Genomic DNA, 20,503 nt, shown 5'->3' on the forward strand with positions numbered 1-20,503 from the left:
CTTGCTGAGTAGGTATAACAGCACAAAGACATTTCAATCCTTATTATTCTCAACATGTTGAAAAAGTGTCCTGTTTGCAAAGCTCAGATATTTGTCTCTGAATCATGTTCAGGGAGTGTAACCTACAATCAGTGCCCACCCAGTGTGTTATTCAGGAGTCTTATTCATTCCCGCATTTGTGCCTTTCCATCTTGTCTTCATGTGCTGTGCTCACCTATTGGATAGTCTGGCAGACATGAATTATTCCCCCCAGCTGCCTGGCCATGTCCATCTCAGTTCCAAGTGGAAAGCTGACACTCACAACCCTTTTTTGACTGCTCAATCCCCTGTTTGATGTTTTGATGTTTCATTATGCTTACCAGTCTGCCATGGGAATTTCAATATCTCAACTTTCACATCATTGTAAACAAGCTGAAGTTAAAAGCATAGATTACTTTGACTGGCCTTCTGCTTCTGCCACTGGAAATGGATTTTTATGTTGTGGTATAATCTTCTTTCAGGAGAGGTTGCCTCTGCTTCCCATGGTTCTATGCTCTTTGGCAGAGACAGACTCAGTCAGCACTGCTGCTTTTCAGCTGAATGCTCTCTGATGAGTGACCAAATACCAGTCATGAGTTCTCTGCACATTATAAGATTTGGGGGGTTTTTAATGCAATATTTTGCCTTAAAATGATGACTCTTTTTGTCATTATTCTTTAGCAAGTGAGGCAAACAGTAGTAAATGTGTCAAAACACATGGATCTCACGAGTCACGGCTGTACGAGCTGCATGTCAAGGTAGAATTTGGCCTTTAAATGTATAAACATCTGAAATGCAATGCACATGAGAAAAAGGGCACTTGCAAGGGAAAAAGATAATATATTCATTTTGCTAAGGCAGTGATGACTGGCAGAACCTTAGAAAACAACAATTTGCCCGCGCTCATTGCCTTGCTTAAATCTCTACTAGATTGGGCTTCAGTGTGCCCACTGACAAGCATGGGGAGTCTTGGAACTCCAGCTGCAGGAAGAAAGGTGTTTTTAAAGAACTGGGCTTGCTTTCAAGATATACCTAATAAAAGAGATGCACTAAAACAGAGTTTTAAAAAGAAAGCTTCAAGGACATTTGATACCCCTCAGTGAATGACAATTGTACCTGCATTTATACATTACAAACCCCTTATTATTTACCCAAATTTTGGGTCACTTTTTTCTTTGAAAATGTCTAAAATAGCAAACAAACAAAAAACCCACTAGAACATCAAAATGGTCTGGTATTAGTTCAGAGGGTACAGTCACTTAGAGGGCAAAGTTTCATTCTTTGCAGAAAAAGATAAAATAATTCATCAAAAATTATTATTCATATTCTTTTCATTTTAGTAACTAAGAAAATAGAAATTTGCAGAATTTTGCTCTTTATAATTACTTTTACAATTAATAAGATTTCTCTTTTTTAAGTATAGACCAGATCCATGCAGTTATATCAGAAATGTGTTCATGGCTGCAATTTTAGCTGGTATCAGTATTTTACCTTGTGTAGTGCTGCAAAATTAAAAGAAATTAATAAAGAGCAGCAAAAAGTCTTCGAAGCAAGAAGTGACCAGGTTTCGGTGGAAATAACACATAGAGAAAGGATTTAAGGTGAAAATTAAATTATTAAAAAACAGATTGCATCTACCATCACACTTAGATTCTTGTTTATTGCTGTATCTGGGACCCTTCAGTTTCCTATTAGAAAGCATGGGTAAAAAAGTCGGTTGCACTGGAAGGAAAGAAACATTGATAGAAAACCTTGCTGAAAGATGTGTTTGCTCATAATTGACAAGGCATTCAAATAGAAATTGAAGGGATAATATACACTTAGCTTCTTTCAGAGGCAAATAATGTCTGGCAGCAACAGGGGTAAACACCAAGGAGATTTGGAGCAAGACCAGGAGCTGCCCAGGGTCCCTATACAGCTTCAAAAGTCAGTTTCTTGCTTTTGCAAACCTCTTGCTGCATGAATGTCAAAGAACTTTTATTATCTTGATTAAACACTGAATCTTGAAACATTTGAATAAACTGCTGAATATCTTCTTACAATGCTATTAATATCTTTAGTTATTAGCATGATAAATGACCTAAAATATGTGAGATAAATAAGTAATTTCAAGGTGTCCAAGGTGTTTCTTTCTCCTGAAAGAAAAGTGACTTCAGGAGCTTAGGCAGAAACAAAAGAGATGACCAGCATTTCTGTACCTGTTGAACACATCCATAACTTGTGAATGCTGAAGAAATTTTGCAGAAGGCAAAGATGAATGCCTAGATAAAATGGTGAAGAGAAAGTTTGGCTTTGTTCTGCCATAACTGTTTGTAGTTTGTATTTGTTTTAAACTTGCATATACTGAGCTTTATACATTTCAACAACAGTAGAATAATATTTTAAAAGTGAGAGAAAGCACAGCAAGTTTTGTTTCAGCCAGTTCAGGCTGGTCTGACACTGCATGATGTGAGAAAAGGGAGCACCATCCTTGCTACATCAGGAAATAGGGGTATGAGTGTCAGACCAGTAACTCCCAAAAAACCCTTTCCACCTCTTGTTTATCAGATGACATATCCAAGATTGTTTGCATCTGACTTGGATAGTTGCTACCAGCAAGGTAATTATAAATGGCTATTTTATAAAATTTTAATATTTATTCTCATAAAACTAGATTATTATAATTAGCTGGTTCCTATACTGAAATTCAGCTAGTATCTACTGTTGTTTGAATTTTTCATGATAAGAGCTATTCTGGGAGAGACTAAAATGGTGATGATGTTACTGGGATTTTATTTGTTTATTTTATGAGACTACAATTATATTGTCTGGCTCATGGTATGTCTTAATCCAATTTAAAGTTTCAAAGGAGTTAATACTCTTGGACATAAATACTTGCAAATGCATTTATAAAAACTCAAGAAAGAAGGTTTTGTAGTTCTCATTTCACCTTACTTTTACTCTTTGGGTTATTCAAATTAATATATCTGTCACTGCAAATTGCAGAGCAATACAAATGGTTATTTGTAGAGTTTTGGACATTTTTTGGTCAGTTGTGAACTGACAGCAAGTACATGTCCCAAGACAATGCCACACTAGACATATGTGAGATATCTAGCTCAAGACATTGTGAGGAGATAAACTTATAAGGATCTGACAAATTATGAAATGTACTACTTTTTTCTTTACAAAGAGATATTAATGAATCATTCAGTAGTTTTAGGGTTAGGGCTTCTTTTGTGAGAGCATGGCATGTCAAAATGATAAATTTTAGTCATGTCTTAAGCAATAACAAATAAAATTGTAAAAACCTTGGTCTATATGACATTATATTATAGCTCAAAAATATTCTGGAATAAAAATGTCCTTACCAATTTTAGCCTAAGGTGCTAAATCAAGGTTCCTTGCCATTAATTACTATAGAAAAGCATGCAAAAACTTATTTCTGGTTCTGTGAAAAAGAAGAAATTAATCAGATTTTAATTTCTTTATATGAATGACTTACCTATTACTGAGCAGTGTCAACAGTGGAGTTCTTTTAAATAATATCTCTTTAATACTTGCTTTGATGTCATAATTTCAGGTAAGATCAGTATACTTCTCTCTTTTACAAATTCTCTCAAGTGATCCATAAATATTCTAAGCAAAATTTCCCAACCCTCACATGATATTTCCCTATCCATAATACACTAAAAGAATGGTCATCATTAATTTGTAAAATAAATTATTTCAATCTGACTGCAGGAGGGAGATATCCTAAAGGAATATTCTCCATCAAAGTTTTTAAAGCAAAAATACAAAAATGAGGCTGTAGCCAAATGAGATATTTTATTTATGTACTCTTTCATGTTGGCTCTTCTGGGATTTTCTTTCTTAAACATTAAAATAACTGTGGTTGATAGCTTCCATTACTGAATTTATCTGCAGTGGAGATGCTGTCCATAACTTGTTATGGTTCTCCCTGGGTTAAAAGAGGAGGACTTACTTTGGCAAGAGGATTATATCAATTCACATGTGTAAAGGTTAATTTCATGTGGAAAAGATCCAAAGATCCACAAAAATTATTTCTATTTAAGCCTTTAGATGAGTCACAATTATTCTCTTTCCTTCCTTCCTGGCTTATGGATTTCTATGCAATTAAAAGCCAGATGCTCTGAACTAAATCAAAGCTGCATCAGTTATATAATAAGTCTGCTATTACAGGCTCTGTGTTCCAGGATCTGGCCCAAAGTCTTTAGGTAAAACCCCAGTGCTGGAACTCCTTTGTAGAATATTATAAGGCAGGAACAAGCACTAGAGTGCCCAGTTTGGAAAAACATCTTAGTTTCTAAGTGAAGGTAAAACAGAGAGAAAGTCTTCATTTTTGTTTCCTCCTCTGACAGAATGAAAATAATCCAGCAAGAATGGAAAAAGAAAGGTGAGAGCTATTACTCAATAAATGCAATTACTGATTAAGGTAACTGGCACATTATCATGTGGACTCATCAATGACTTTTGCAAGATGCTGGAATTATCAAATTTTTAAAAATATGAAAATTTTAATGAAAATGTTTTGATACTGTTGTTGTTGCTGCTGTTATTTTTATTTGGGGAGGAGGTGGGGGGGGGGGGGGGAGTTTTGTCCAAACCTCCAAATATCTGTCTTTTAGCACTGTGAATTTCTTAACATATTACTGATCTAGAGACCAATACTATATTGTGACAAGGTGCCTCTAAAGAATATATGAATTCATGTGCAAAAGCCAGTAGATGGAAAGACCACTGTGAAGAGAGAACATACCTCCCAGATATATAATTTCCAAAATACTGCAGCTGTGGATTTGTAGTTTCAACTCAGTTTTTTTCCTAGGAGAAAAAGGTTTATATAGATAGAGAAATTAGCATTAAGGAAAGGAGGGTCTCATTAATTTTCAGATGATCTGAAGAGCAACCACTAAACTTTTCACAAGTGCTAGGTAGCTGAACAAGAGCAGCAGTACCAGCTAGCGGATGAATAAGGATGTCCTGCAGATAGGATGTAAGGAGCAGGATTATCAAATTGGGTTCTTGCAGCCCATAAATGCATCAGAGAAATCCATTCCTGCACTGAAAACAGGTCGAGATCTTGTGCATTTTGAGTTTGCAGATTCTTGTGTTTTCACAGGAGAAAAATACAATTCAGTTCAGAAAGAATCTCTGGTCACCTTCTCCACCCCCCTACTCCCACCTTGTTCATTCTTTTTAATTTTCTTTCTAAGCTATCAGATTAGGACTTTGCTTCTTGCTTACCTCAAGTAAATTTGTTTTTTCCTTTAAGCTGCTGCCACTCTGCAAAGACGGGACAGTAAGAGGCAGGGCACAGAGTTCAGTTCCTGTCCACACAGAGAGACATGAGATTACTCAATGTTAAACTCTTGTAGCTGTTGCTGGGGCATATAACACACTGACTAATTCTACAGAATCATCTCTTCTCACAACATCAGTAATTTTCAACAGAATTTATGGAATCTCTTTGTATGATGCGTCCTTCAGTTAAGATAGCAAGTAGGAACAACTTATGAGAAAGTATTGCAATGATTGTCCCTTCCCTGGTGCTTAGAAGTGTGTGATTGCAACTAAATGTTTTGCCAAAGCTCATCTGGTTTTTTTTTCTTAATCTTCTTTTATTGATCGTACACATTTATAGTGCTTATTTTTTACTACATAGCCCCTTTTAAATTAGGCCCAATTTTATTCCATGGCTAATGTTGGGTTAATCTAAGCCCTTCAGTCAGAAATGAGAAAGTTGTGCTACAATGTTCCAAAAGTGACTATGCGTGAGATAAAAGCACTTCACTTTTATCAGCTTTAGATTTGCAACTCTTCTGTTCCCAGGATGGCCTATTTCTTGTATTATAAAAGCTCAGCTCTTACAGTGTATGATTCACATTCCGTGATTTGTGACTGGTTTATACAGCCATATCCCACGTCCTCTTACTCATCAGCTTTACAAAACCAAGCAGTGAAATCCTGACCTGATTGGACTCAGTGGGAGTTTTGACATTGCCTTCAATAAAACTGGGATTTCACCTAGGATCTTTGTAGCCTTTAAGTGAAAGAGCCTTTGGTCTTTTCTTTTTGGAGGGGGAGGAAGAGCACTGAAAGCACAGGGTGAGAGTATTTATGATTTAACTAGATGTGTCTGTTCCATTTGTGAGACAAAGCAGTCAGTAGAATCAGATAAGACATAAAGGTGAAGTAATTAGAATTTACTAGGATAGGAATACATTGGCTGAAATCTGCATAAATATTTCTTTTGCCATGATCTGTAAAGACCTGGACTTAAGAACCCACATTGATTCATTTGGCTTGCCAGCTTATTTATTATCCAGTTTCTATTAAAGAAAAGCCAGGCCTGGTTAATCAAAGTCTTAAATTAACCAGAGGTGAAACAAAGTTATCCAGAGTTTTAGTTTTAGAATGAAATGAAGGCATTTTCCTCACTCCATTCATTCCTTTATGTCCCACAACTGATGGATCACTTTTTTTCCTCCCTGTGAGCATGAACAAAAGGAGTGGGAGCCCCTCTCCTGCTGGGTTGCTGTTAGAGAGTTTTCTAATATCCCTCACAGTATTTTGTGTACGCGACTCCAATGCAGAGGCAGCAAAATGTATATAGGGTTTCAGACCAGGAAGTGCAAACCCAAGAAGAGCTAGGAGTGTTGGTTGCACGCTCAGCACACAAGACTTGGCCAGTGCAACCATATTCCTGAAACAATAAAGCACTGCTATTCAGTCTCAGTGTATTTTTTGTCAGACTACTGGAAAACTGCTGCTTGGTCAGTCGTATGACTGATTCCTTATTTTCACTCCCTTTTCAGTTTGTAAGTCTGTCAAAAAATACACTGAGACTGAATGGCAGTGCATTATTGTTGATCTGACACATAGAAGTCACATCCAACAGTATTAAAGGAGTGCCAAAATTCAGCCTTAGAATTAATGCAGCAAAATATGTTTTCAATATTTCTTCCCTTGATTCCCCAAACACAGTCAGGGGAGTTAAATCTTGATTAATTAAACAATGAGCAGCATTCAGCATGAGGTAAGCAAGCTGCCAGCAGCTCCCTGAGCTGAGTAGGTTGGTCTCTATTGCTTCATCTGTTTCACTAAATTACACTGCTCTGTGACTCTATCAGCCGTCCCATGCTCTCACTCACCCCTCTCCATTCCATTCCATTCCATTCCATTCCATTCCATTCCATTCCATTCCATTCCATTCCATTCCATTCCATTCCATTCCATTCCATTCCATTCCATCCCATCCCATCCCATCCCATCCCATCCCATTCCATTCCATTCCATTCCATTCCATTCCATTCCATTCCATTCCTGTTGCTTTTGACAATTATCTTCCCTCAACCACAGAAATATATATAATATGTATATAAATACCTTAGCAGTTTTATTAAACTTAGTTACATACAATGCCTCTGAAATACTGAGGGTTTCATTATGTGATAGATAGAAATGGAAGTTTACAGATAGCAGATTTTGTTTGCCACCCTTGAGAGCCAGGACAACAATGTGCTAGAATAAAACCCAGTGGCCAGTGACTGAAAAGGTCACCAGATAAGATATGTAAAATTGAGGGAATGGGGTTTTGATTTTTAGGATTGCTTGTTTTTGAATGACTGTTCAATTCTCTTACAGTCAGGTCAACTTTCTGTGCTCCAGTGGAGATACCACTCTGTTCTGAATGCCAGTCCTATGAATGTCTGTAACAAGTAGTGCTCTGGCAGCAGCTGAGACTGGTGACCTGGTGGGCCAGGGTGGAAAGCCCCTTCTCACAGCTGCAGAGCAGGATGAGGTCTGGAATCTGGGCACCAAACTCCTAACTCCTGTCAGCAAATACCCAAGTGACCAGAAACAGAACTTCTCGCGGTTGTTTTAAAAAGTTCAGTTTTGTTTGTCCAAAGAAGTCAGCATTTTTGTCTCATATAGGGTCTCTTCAGGGTCCAGCAGCAGCCAAAAAAACCCCAAGACATATTCAGGATCAGTTTTGGAGCCTAACTCCAAATTCATCTGAAATCCAGTATTAATTTTGGCCTCTTGCTTCATTGATTCTTCTCCATGATGTGGAGAAAAGTCTTCACTCTGCCTTAACACTCTGGGAAGACACAAAGAAATTGCCACGGCTTGTAACCATTGTAAGGGCTCGTTTCAAAGGCCCACAGTTAGTTAGAAGACTTTTCATTGATTTAACTAAATTCAATTACATAGGCTTCAGTGACTTTTAATAACAATTCAGCTCTTTCCCTTAACAGTTTCCTGATTAACATTACTTGTAAAATTGAGATGTTGCCCTTAGAGCATATAACAAACCAGTGCTTTTCAACTCACTGCAGTGCATGGACAGCTTCTATATCCAGATTTCCCTATTAGACTCACGATTCAGGCACTAACACTTCACAATAACTTGTTACCTGGTTTTCCTGGAGTGGGAGCATGCAGGCTTTTAATAGGAAGATGTGCATATTCCATCCTTCTTGTTGTGGTCCCTGGGTAAAGAAGGGAAGAGCACTCAGGGGCCTACAGCACGCATCAAGAAGTTTCTGGAGCCAGACATCTTTGCTCCCAACTGCAGATCCTGTTCTGGAGAGTTAAAGGGGGATGGCAGTGATAACAGGGGGAGGAAGCAGGAAACAAGGAGCCCTGGTCGACTCCTTAGGATACATTTCACATTAGCAGTGGATGAAAAGCAAGAAACAGTAATGGCTTTGGGAGCTCAACCTGTATGCAAGACTCAACCTTGCCATCTAAAAGATTTAACCACTAATTCACTGATCCATATTCCTTGCTTGTTTTTCCTCTAAGACTTAAGTATGTTTTTGAGTCTGGCACTTAGATATGTAAGACATACTTAGTAATATAACAGCTATCTGAGGGGCTCAAAATGATAATTGTTTTGACCTATCACACAGTGATGATGGCAGTTATTCAGAAATCACTCCAATAAGTGGCTGCAGTAATTTTTACTTCTGATGTATGCTTGCTGAGGATAGCTCTTATCTTTGACCTTGGCATCAATGAAAGCATGGCACATCCCACAGGTTTTAAGACATAGATTAGCCTGTTTGAAATTATTACTTCAGTGACCTCTATTTCCAATAATGGAGCATGTTTTCTCTCTGCTATAACATCAATGGATGTTTTACATTGTGCTCTTCATCAGTTACAAGCAGCTCTTCTATGCATTTTTCTTGGTTATAATCTGTGTTATTTGTTAGAACATAAAAATTTGCAATCAGATCTGCTCTTATTTTATGCCTTTGCTCTTATTTTGTAATGAGGGGTTAAATACAATCAGACCACAGGTTCTGTTACATTTTGTTTACACCATTTTACTATCAAAACCAAAATTTACTGCATTTACTTTAATGCATTTACAATGAAGAAACACTAATCATCCCTCCAATATAAAATTTTATTTGTACAGTTTAAAATTACAGAGAAGTCCTAAAGGTATTTTCCATAAATTTAGAGACTAAAACATCCCTCAGAAAACAAAATTAAAATAAACCGTATTTGTTATAGGTGCTTTTCTTGGGGGACTTTCGAGGGAAATTATCTTATTGAGACCTTCTACAATCAGAAAAAAAAAAAAAGAGTAATTATACTCTTTGTAAAGAGGTGGTGTCTCTTATGCCATGAGTTATAACTGCTACAACTGATAAGGAGACTGGTTTTCTTGCTGAGAGTAAATCATGGTTAATGGCGATCCATCTCAGTTATTACACATTTGTTGGTTATTCTTGTCATTTGATTTTCTGTAGTTTCAGAAATTAAATCTTATGCATGGGGATTTGAACTGTTGGCTAGAACATTGTTTCTAACACTATTTGGTCTAAAAAAATAATTTAACACTGTCTGTGGATCTGGATTCATAATTTCCTGAGAAAAGATTATTCTCCCCCTCTGGCCTATTATGCAACACAGACTTTCATTAAAACAGTTCCAATGAGGTTCACGATGTTACACAAGTACTTAATACACTGCCTTCAATTCCTTTACAGTACTTTTGAGGACATGCATTTAATTTTTTTCTGTGTATTGATCCTGAAACAATAACACATGAAGCAAACATTCAAGCTTGCAAGGACTCCAGGAGGAAGAAGCAAACCGGCTGTGTACTGCTGTATTGTCAAAATGCCTTCTGTCTGACAGAGGGAGAATCCTCAGACTGTATCCTGGCCCACATTTCACACAGTTTGTCTTCCTTTGTTTTGCTAAGAAAAATTGTTGGGAAGATCATCTGATATGATAGATGTGTCTTATTAGACTGATCAACTGGGAGAACTTGAATGATTCTAGGTTAATGAGTTTCAAGGAAGACCAGGAGCTTATCAACATAATGAACATACAAATCTCTAGTGAAGGGGGAATTGGTTAGGCAGGAAAAATGCAGCAGTATCAGCAGGATTTTAGATTCAAATACATTGAAAAGAGAGCTATAGCAAACTATTAAGAACAAAAAATGTGTGTATGTAACACATATGCAAATGTAAGCAACATTATTTCAGCACCAAAACTATCACTCAGCTGATTATTTCTATAACACGAATGCTTGTGAATAATACCACTTATTAAGAAGTTTGAGGTAGAATTTTATAATCCAGGTTATCTGTATTTTCACTGAATCCGAAGTACAATGACATTTAGACTCATTAAATCTCTACACGATAATAGAAGGGAAAAACCAAGAATTTTTCCATCAGGTATGGTCTGTTGATGGCTTCGAAATTGACAAGATCAAGTGGAAGAAACCTTTAGAAAAAAACAAAATGGAAAAAGTGTTAGCCCCATCATCTGATCATTTGATGTCAATGGCAGGATTATAATTCCTGATACACTGAAGAAAGAGAATAAGACTATACAACAGGCAAGCAGGACATATCTTTAGATCCAGGAAGTTAAGACACAGTCAAAGAATAAAGTTTTCTTCAGTTCTGAACAATTTTGGAGAACTAGCAATATGGAAGGCATTAATCATAACATCATGCAGTGTTTCATTCCTAGGGAAAAAGGGAGACCAAACAATAGGAGAGGCCTAAAAGGTTCTGCAAAAATTGTAACTTCAATTTTCAAAGAAATATTAGAAAGAAACAACTTGAAAACTTGTCGTCTAGAAGACACCAAACTTATAAGTAATAATCAATATGGGTTTGTCAAAAAGAAATCCTGATGAAACAATTAAATTTTTTGACATGATGGCAAACCTGAGAGTTGGGTGAAAGCAGATATTTTGAATTGGACTTTTGACCCTGTCCAACAGGATATTCACTTGACTTTCTCCAAAAGCACACTCCTGATTAGCTTCTCACAAAATGGATAAGTAATTGGAGAAAAAAAAATTAATAGGTCAAAAATTAAAGGATATAAGTACTACAGGGGGATTTTATGGTTCCATATTCTTAAATATTTTCATTAGGAACATGAACAAAGTACAGTGCATTAAATGTGCAAGCCATGAGTGGTAGTGAGCTTACTGTAAGTGTAATATTAGAATGAAGGATCTTGATAAAAGAATTAAAAGCAAACAGCAACAATCAAAACAAGCAAAACCAAAAACAAACAAGCAAAAATACCAAGACAAACAATAGGAAAAAAAAAAACCTACAAAAAACCCTGTCCTAGACAGGAAATAGTGACAATCAAAATCAAGTATACATAGCAGTCAATGGCATGTCATATCAGTGCAAATAAGAATTTAAATAATTACAATTTACAAAAAAAAATCAATCATAATTGAATAATATTACTGAAATACTGAAAAATAGAAACAGAATTGTTTAAAATGAATCACAGGAAGTAATCATTCTAGTCTTCTCAGCAATGGTATGACCTCCCTGGTACTATCATTTCCAATTTGGACGTTACATATTCAGAAAGATGAGCTGTTAAGAATTATCAGACAGTAAATGTGGAAACATTAAAATGTGATTTGGTTTTTCAGGGGAAATCTGTGGGGAAGCATAATGGCAAGCTTAAATAGCTGCTGAAAAAGAAGGAAGGGGAAAAGCTTTTTTCGTGTTTGCTGAGGATGAAGCAAGTAGTATGGACTAGAATTGCAGCAGTGGAAGGTCACATCAGGCAGGGGGAAAAATATCTAATGGGAAAGACAGGTAAGTACCAGGGTAAATTGCTTAGCAGTAATGTACTGCATCTTCCTCTGCAGGCTTTAAGAACTTACCAGACATCTGTCAGGAATAGTATAGATACAGCCAGTCTTGCCTCAAACTGGGGAGTAAAAATAAGATGGACTTTCTGATTCCCATCTCACTTCCTGTGATTCTGAGAAAAATTCTAAAGAAAAAAAAAAAAAAAAAAAAAAAAAAAAAGGCAAAAAACCCCACACAATTTAAAACCAGTAGGCTAGATTGGAGAACTTGTGTCAGTGTCATTAGAGGAAATACTTGTTTCCTGCTAAAATATGTGTGCTTTACTTTTCTTATGCATATTTTAAAATTCAACATTAATTTTTTGGTCTACAGCATATATTCCAAACTGCTCAGCTCCAACCTTTTAGCACAACCCAGTTTGTGGTCCTGAAAGTTTGATAACACTTCTCATACAGTACAGTATAGGGCTTATACAGCGTAACTGATGAATCACACTGTCATCCCAAATGTTTTCAAAAAGACTTCTACTTGCTTTAAGTATCCTTGAGGTCTAAAGTGATATTCTCTATTACTGTCAGTTCCACTTGAACTTCTTCCTGTGCTGGACTAAGGCCATCTGTGACTTCCTGGGTTTGACATAATATTTTGCTTTTTTTTACTGGAAGTACACATAGTTTGGAATGAGCTGTAAATTCTGCTTGTCTAATGGATCTATATTCTACAAAGAAATATGGTCACTCAGCTGGAAACATTATTTTGTTACCTCAATAGCATGCAGGCAGCTACTGCTTTTTGACTGTGAATTCTGTTTCTGTACCTCTAATGTGTTTGTCTTCATGGAAATTTCATTAGAAAGAGCTTCACATTGTTTTGGTTTTTAATTAGAAAGAATAGTGTTCCATATTTGTTCAAAACCTTTAGACTATTATTCATTGACATAATTTGACTCACGTTTCATGCTGCAGAAAATGGCATGATCTAAGACAATGAAATTTTCCCTTTCACTTTTTATTCAAAAGAATACTCCAGCCTTCATAGGTATAAAAAGAAAATGATGCTCAGGATGAATGTATGTGCTTCACTTAGCCACAGGAAATGCATAATGGAAGATCACTTAGCAATACCATATGCTTTTTTTTCCACATTCTTAATGGACTCAGCAGATTGCCTAATGCAGCATCTTGTCTGGCAGGTTCCAATACAGGTGCATTAGGAAGAAGCATAAGAAACAGTATATTCCTCTTAGTATACTTTCTCCTCTTATTAATTTTATTATAGTTATATTCAGAAATATTCTTTTTTTATATAATTGATTGTCAAGTACACCCTTTATAAAGAAACAATTGTTGCAAAGCAGTGGGTGGGAGGGAATGCCCCATGAAAACCTTTATCTTTTATATTACTCATTACTGGAAAGGAGAGGAATATTATCTGAATTAAAGTCAAACTTCTCAGTGTAAGAAGAGACAACAAAAGTTTCATTTTTTTGTGGTTTTAATACAATTAGGGTATTGTAATTGGAGCCTCCGGAACGTGAGCCACCAGCTGAACGAGGAAAGTGCTGCCATCTCCCAGCCAGGTAGATGTCTGTATTTAGTTTTTCAATTACATCCTTTATACTTGCCATAAACTGTCTTGCAGGAGATTTAGATTTTGAAATTATCAAAAGGGAAAGGTTCTGACATTACCAGTAGTACTTTTCAGAGTAGCCAAGGTGTGGTAACATGCTCAGGTTAGCTTAGGACTACTTTCCAACAGGTGCTATGTAAAAGAAGAGTCTTCTGCTTACTGTCACCAGCCCGGAGAGTTCCTTTGTAAAAGCAAGAGAGGGATAAAACTTGGATGTTTGGTTCCTTAGGGAACTTTCCATAGATACAACAGTACAAGTCAGACATCAATGAACAGGAAAGAAGGAAATGCAGTGACTAGTAATGTCGCTTGGTCATGTCTGTGAGAAAAGACAAACATTTCTGAAGCACCCTCAAAGTTCCTTCCAGATGCACCCTGGAAGAGAGACATCTGTACTTTCACACTCGTGATTCAGATCTAACTAATGTTCAGATACAAGGAAAACTACAAAGAGCTAAATCCAAATAATTTTCAGACCTGAGTCAACTGTTTAGGAAGAAGCAGCTGCACTGCTGATGCACACTAGTTAGTGCTTCAGCTACACTGACCTGTGCCCACACAGAAACACAGACCAGCCTTACACAATTTGGAAACCTCACACCCACACGTCTGAACAGACTTTATGAAGCTCCTCTCTTAGAAGAAAGGTGGGAAAACAGCTCAGAGCACAAGCAAAGCATGCCGTTAGTATTCTAGAAACTGCTGCACTAGATTAATGGTTCTAACACAGGAATAAACCTTAATAAATACCGTTGGCTACAGAGCAATCTTACTGCACAACTGGGCTTTCCAAGCAGAGTGTGATCAACACCTAGGAGTGAACTCAGAACTAAGGAGGGCTGGGAGGGGCGGGAAATGCAGTAAGAAGGGTAACTATATGAAAATGGATTAACAGAGCTTGCAAAAGGAACACTGCAACTGAAGCTGTGTGTGGCTGGAAACAGAAAATTACATCTGAGAGAAGTCCACTGAACATAACTTTGCTCAGGTATCTAAAATGACTCTGGGATTTTTTTGCAAATGCCTGACTGGTAGGATGGGAAGTGATTGAAACAGTATAATAAGAGGGAGAAAGGCAGCTAGTTGGGCCTCAGCCAGCAGTAGACTTCTGTCCACAGAATTACTGTGCCATGGTTTATTATTTAAATGCAAATGCTAACATGCCAGGTAGCACCTCAGTGAGCTGTGTCTTAGACACATGCTCTTTTGTCAGAAACTCACTAAATATCTGTGCAGGTGGACTCAGTGTAAACAATCGAATTAAGGACATTTATTTTTTTTCTTTGGATTCCTTTTTTTTTTTTTGGGGGGGGGGTGGCAGGGGAGTGTGTCTTAAGTTGTTCTTAAAGTATGTGTGAGGTCCAGCAAATACTCAGTGAAAGATCTCAAGGCATTTTCTATAATTTCCCCCCAGTGCCACTTATCCATTGTGCAATAAGGGGTTCTTCAACCCTAACAGTAAAGTAGCTAAGTAAAGCAAGGTCTGCTTCTGCTTACATCTTTAGATTAAGTTCCTACATATTTAATGAATATCTCTGTGGATCTTCTACCATTAAAATAGGCTACAGCTCGCAGGAAATTATTAAGGAAGGATTCAAGCTTATTACTTAAGAAACCAAGGTAAAATCAGCTACAGGAGAATGGTACTTTAAAGAAGTAAGGACTATTTAAGAAAACACAACTCTAACTGAACATTAAGAATTCATTATAAGGTACAACTATTTTTCTTTTAATTGCCAGATGAATTCCAGGGATGTTCTACTGACAGTGTACTTTCCCATATCAATAGAGTAGAATCATCTATTTTCTACCAAAGTGCTGGGTGACAGGAAATCACTTTTCATTACTTTTTCCTCCATTTTGAAATAACATTTATATTTCTGTACCTTATGAACATTTACTCACCAAAACTTTTTAAGATCTTCAAGATATTTTGAAGAATATATCCTTGACACTTTGCAATTCAATACATTTAATAATCAGAATTAAGAACTCCTCTTGAGAATATTGAATACTTAGATATCCAGCTCTACATCCAAAAATATCAATCAATAAATTTTCAAAAATACATAGCTAAAATATATATATATATATAGGTATATGTCCCTCCGAGGCACATAATGTTACCTTTATGAGAGACGAAATTCATTTGAACCAGTACAAATGTTTCATATAACATGTCCTCATGTTTCAGGACTTTCTATTTACATTCCTAACTAAGAATTTTGAAAGTTAAAGGAAATACATCTTAATGAGCCAGTGCCTTTTGGCAAGATCCTGTTTCATTCATTTTGATGAATATTTTATAAGTGTGAATTGTAAGACCTTGATGTAAGATGAAACAGAAGTGTCAAATGTTTAATATTAAAATATATATTAAACAAGAAACACCACTTGTTCCTATATGTCAGAGCTGTTGGATTTATATGTTACAGTATTTTTTCTACTTAGTCAAAATTACAATAATGAGAAATTATGCTCAATTGGATGACAGCAGAATCATTCAGACCTCTCTCAAATAAACCAGGACTATTATGAGCAAGGATTATAACCTGGGATGTATCTGTGCACTGTGAGGTAAGACAATAAGGATTTCTTCCCATATATTGGAAATGAATGCAGAACCTTCCACAGCATGACACAAGGAGCACTGACAGAAATGAATTCCAAGCTTTTCTGGCTGATAACTGGACTATACATTTGGCTTCTAAACTGAAATGTAACTCACCTTGCCACCTAAAGCCAGCTGTCACAGGATCATTTTATTACGGTGAGTTGGGAATGAAGCTTCCAACTCTAATTGATTATTATATTTTTATAGGAAAGTATTATTATATTTTAATAGGGAAGATATGATCATGGTGATTAAAAAAGCCTTTTTCTAATTCAGTAAGAAGACTTCCTCTAGCTCCAAGCATATACGAACTCCTAGTAGCAGTGCCTCATCTTTAATTTGTCTTGAAGAAAGGGCAATGTGATGCCACTCAAAATAAGCAAAAATATATTTGAAAAATCCTATTTATTCAATCTTTTAGTAATAGAATAAATGGAAATGCCAATAACAATTGACAGAAGTCAACTTGCCACAGCCTACTACAATATTAGGAATAATGAGTATACTATATTCACTAACACTAAATACTATCTTTACTGAATCTAAAAAATAAATATGTATATAATAAATGCAGACATCTGGAGTGATACATGGCTTTACATTTTCTATTTTACATCCTGGAGACTTAGCAAGAGTTTTATGTTCCTGAAGTTACGTGTCTGTGGGAGAGTTTTAGATAATTTTTTTACCATTTTTCAATTTATTACAAAGCTCACATATCCAGAGCGGAAGAGTTTCAGTATATTGTCTGCATGTAAACCAAAAGTCTTGAAACTGAAAAAGCTCTTCAAAGTTTTAAAATTGATGACTTATTTACGTTGATCTTTTGATTCTATGAGACCTGACTTACAAATATTTAGCTGTAGGATTTTGCAAGACATATCCGAGTAAGAATGCAATGGGTGAATGTTGCATTTACTTTGAAACATGGCGTTCATTATTGTCTTTCCATGGCTGCTATATGGAGTACAGGCTGCAGTGAAGCTAAATAAAGCCCAACAAACCAACACCATTTTAAACGATGAGCATGCAAAGAAACTGATGAATGGAACAGCTTCATTCACTCAGTTCCATTTAGCTCAGACAGAATGACAGCCAGCCTGGAGAAACGGCTAATAAAACTTACTGCCATTCTAAAAATAGAAACCCCAGCTTCAAATGTAATGCCTGTGCCTCTGAGGAGGCTAAAGGAAATGGAAATGTAGCTACAAGTACTTTTTGGAAAGACGTCAATGTAATACAATGTTTTCTGGTATTCAAAAAATCTGTATTAACCATTTTGAAGGACCCTCAATACCTCTCTGTGGTAAGGAGCTTTATCTATTGGAAAGAAGAAAAGGAAGTTAAATCCCTGTGTGTGTCTTGTTGCCATTATGGGATTTGCACATGTGGGACTTAACATGAGGAATTGCAAAGGGAACAAAGTGCTACTCTAGACTCAGATTTTTTTTTTCTCTCTCTTTTTTTTTTTAATAATTTATTCCATACTATTCATTTTGTGTAGTTTCATTTCTTCTGGAAACTGAAATCCTCCATGAGACGACTTTTTTTCTGAATGGTTATAATCTTAAACAATTTACTTTTGTCAGGCTCAGGTAATAAACAATTCCAACCTCATAGATCACACTCAGGACCTTCTGATTCTGCATACATGTCTGTCTTCTCTCTCAGCCGCACATAGCTTAGGTGAATGCACACTACATGTGTGTTGAAATCAATCTCACTCCTTCTCAGGACAAGAATTTCCAAAAGGCACAGTCATAATTTTCAGAAGTATGTATCTGGAAAGTAAAGACCACAAGTAAAGAGGTGAAAGAATCTAGGACATACAGATTTACTGTGCCTAGGAATGTCAAAGTAAAAACAAAGAAAAAGTGTGTGCCTTGTGTGCCCCTGGTAAACAGGGATGACACATAATCCAAGAGGAGTTTTATACACACAATAATGTCAACATTATGCGGACAAATTTCCTTTACTATCCCTCATTTTAACCAGTCCTACATACCCCTTCACACAAGTATACAAAATGAATGGTTACTTGCCACTGTCTGTGGAAGATGACAGTTATTCTGGTGGATCACAGGAGATCTGAGGTTAAACTCACCAAGTATGGAACAACCCAATCTAAATTTCCACCACTAAAACAAGAACCTCTACATAAATTCATACACAAAACTGTGTACCTCAAAGTTCAAATCAGATGCTTAATTATAAGCTGGAAAATGTTTATCAATTTGTGGATATCAAAATTTTCACTTAAATCAAAAAGTAAAGAAAATGAGTGATATCACAGATAATTCCAGTGGATGATAGACTGCATGATGTTATCAGGCAAAACCTCTCAATTCCTTATTCTAGACATTATTTTTGTGCCTTTTGGAAAGTAAAGGCTCTCTTTAGGATAAATGAAATATTGATCTTAGGTTCTAGCTAGACTCTATTAAAATGCTCTTTTAAGTTACATTGTGTCTGCAAAGAGTGGAATTTTATGAACAGAAATCAGTTTTCTAATAACCATAATGGGCTTTTCATAAGCACTCATAAATAATTCACCCAACTTTCCTGTGCATCAGTAGAACTTGACTTGAAGCTTTCTTAAGCACTTTCAAAAAACCTTACCTGCATGTCTGGTACTGAATATATCAATGATGACTGAGTTATACTACAGACAGCCCATTTGTTTCTAAATACAGGAGCAAGAAAAACAGCATTGTGGTGGGAAAAAAAAAAAAAAAAAAGGACAATCAATGACTCACAAAGACCTTCTCTGTTGAAAGCAGATGATTTGAAAATGTACTTGAATAACAAAAGACCATCTGACAAATGTGATAATCATTTGGGATGCCTCTGGGTCTGCTAGCTCTGTCTACACTGCCAGATGCACCACTCCCCAGCTTCCAAAAGGTGTTTCAACACATCAGACCTGGGAGTGCAACAGACCTGGTCAGTGCAAAACACAAATGGAAATGGGGGCCCATCCCTTACAACTCAAAGGGGCACTACAGCAAGGGTCAAGTTTTCCCAGCTCAGGCTCTGAGCAAAGGCAATACTTCACCCTATTCAGAGCAAATATCAGCCCTGGAAATCAAATTAACAAAAGGCGATTGTACTTCCTTCCTTACCTCACTCTTGGAATGGTCCAAAGTTTTACTGCATCTCTGACAATTGTGTTCAATTACCTAACCCTGAGAAGGGTGGGGAGAATTACAGGAGAGCAGGTCAGCCTAAGAAAAGCATACTGACATCCAGAGAAGCTTACTTGTTCAGAGAAGGGTCAGGAACAGTTTCATATTCAACAATTACAGTTTGACGTGTCTTGTGCCATACTGCTATATTGTGTCCTGGTTTCACATGGGACATATTCTTCCTAGTAGCTGGTGTAGTACCGTGTTTTGGATTTATCATGAGAATAATGTTGATAACACATTAATGTTTTAATTGTTGCTGAACAGTGTTGGCATAAAGTCAAGGACTTTTCAGTGTGTCATGCTCTGCCAGTGAGGATCTGCACAAAAAAGCTGATACACAACATAACCACAGTACCTGATCCAAACTGGCCAAAGAGTGATTTCATACCATGGAATATCATGTTCAGTTTATTAACTAAGGAGACTTATCAGGAGGTGCCAGTCACTGCTTGGAAACTAAATAGGCATTGGCCAGTGGGTAGAGAACACTTGCATTTTGCATTGGTTCTCTTTATTGGATTTTACTCCTCTCTCTCTCTCTTTGTTATCTCCCTTGTCATCATTGTTGTTATTGTTATTATTGTTGTTGTTGTCATTATTATTTCAATAATTAAACTGTTCTTATCTCAACCCATGGGTTTTACCTTTTTCTGATTCTTCTCCCTGTCCCACCAGGATGGGGGAGTGGGAGGGGCAGGGTGAGCGAATGGCTGCATGGTACCCTAATTTCTGTCTGGGTTTAAAAGATGACACAGTGCTGATGTTTCCTTGGAAGCTGCATCTTGTTTCAAAGATGCTAAATGCATATGGGAAGTTGGTACATTCTGCTCTGATGGATGTAAAATGAAGAGATGAAGAATTTTTCTTTTTTTCTTTTTTTCTTTTTTTCTTTTCTTTTTTTTTAATGGACAAAATTATTAACTTCCTTGATCAGATAC

Source organism: Chamaea fasciata, unplaced genomic scaffold (assembly GCF_029207755.1).
Source record: "Chamaea fasciata isolate MVZ Bird 193981 ecotype frontalis unplaced genomic scaffold, bChaFas1.0.hap1 SCAF_3, whole genome shotgun sequence".
Classification (NCBI taxonomy): Eukaryota; Metazoa; Chordata; class Aves; order Passeriformes; family Sylviidae; genus Chamaea; species Chamaea fasciata.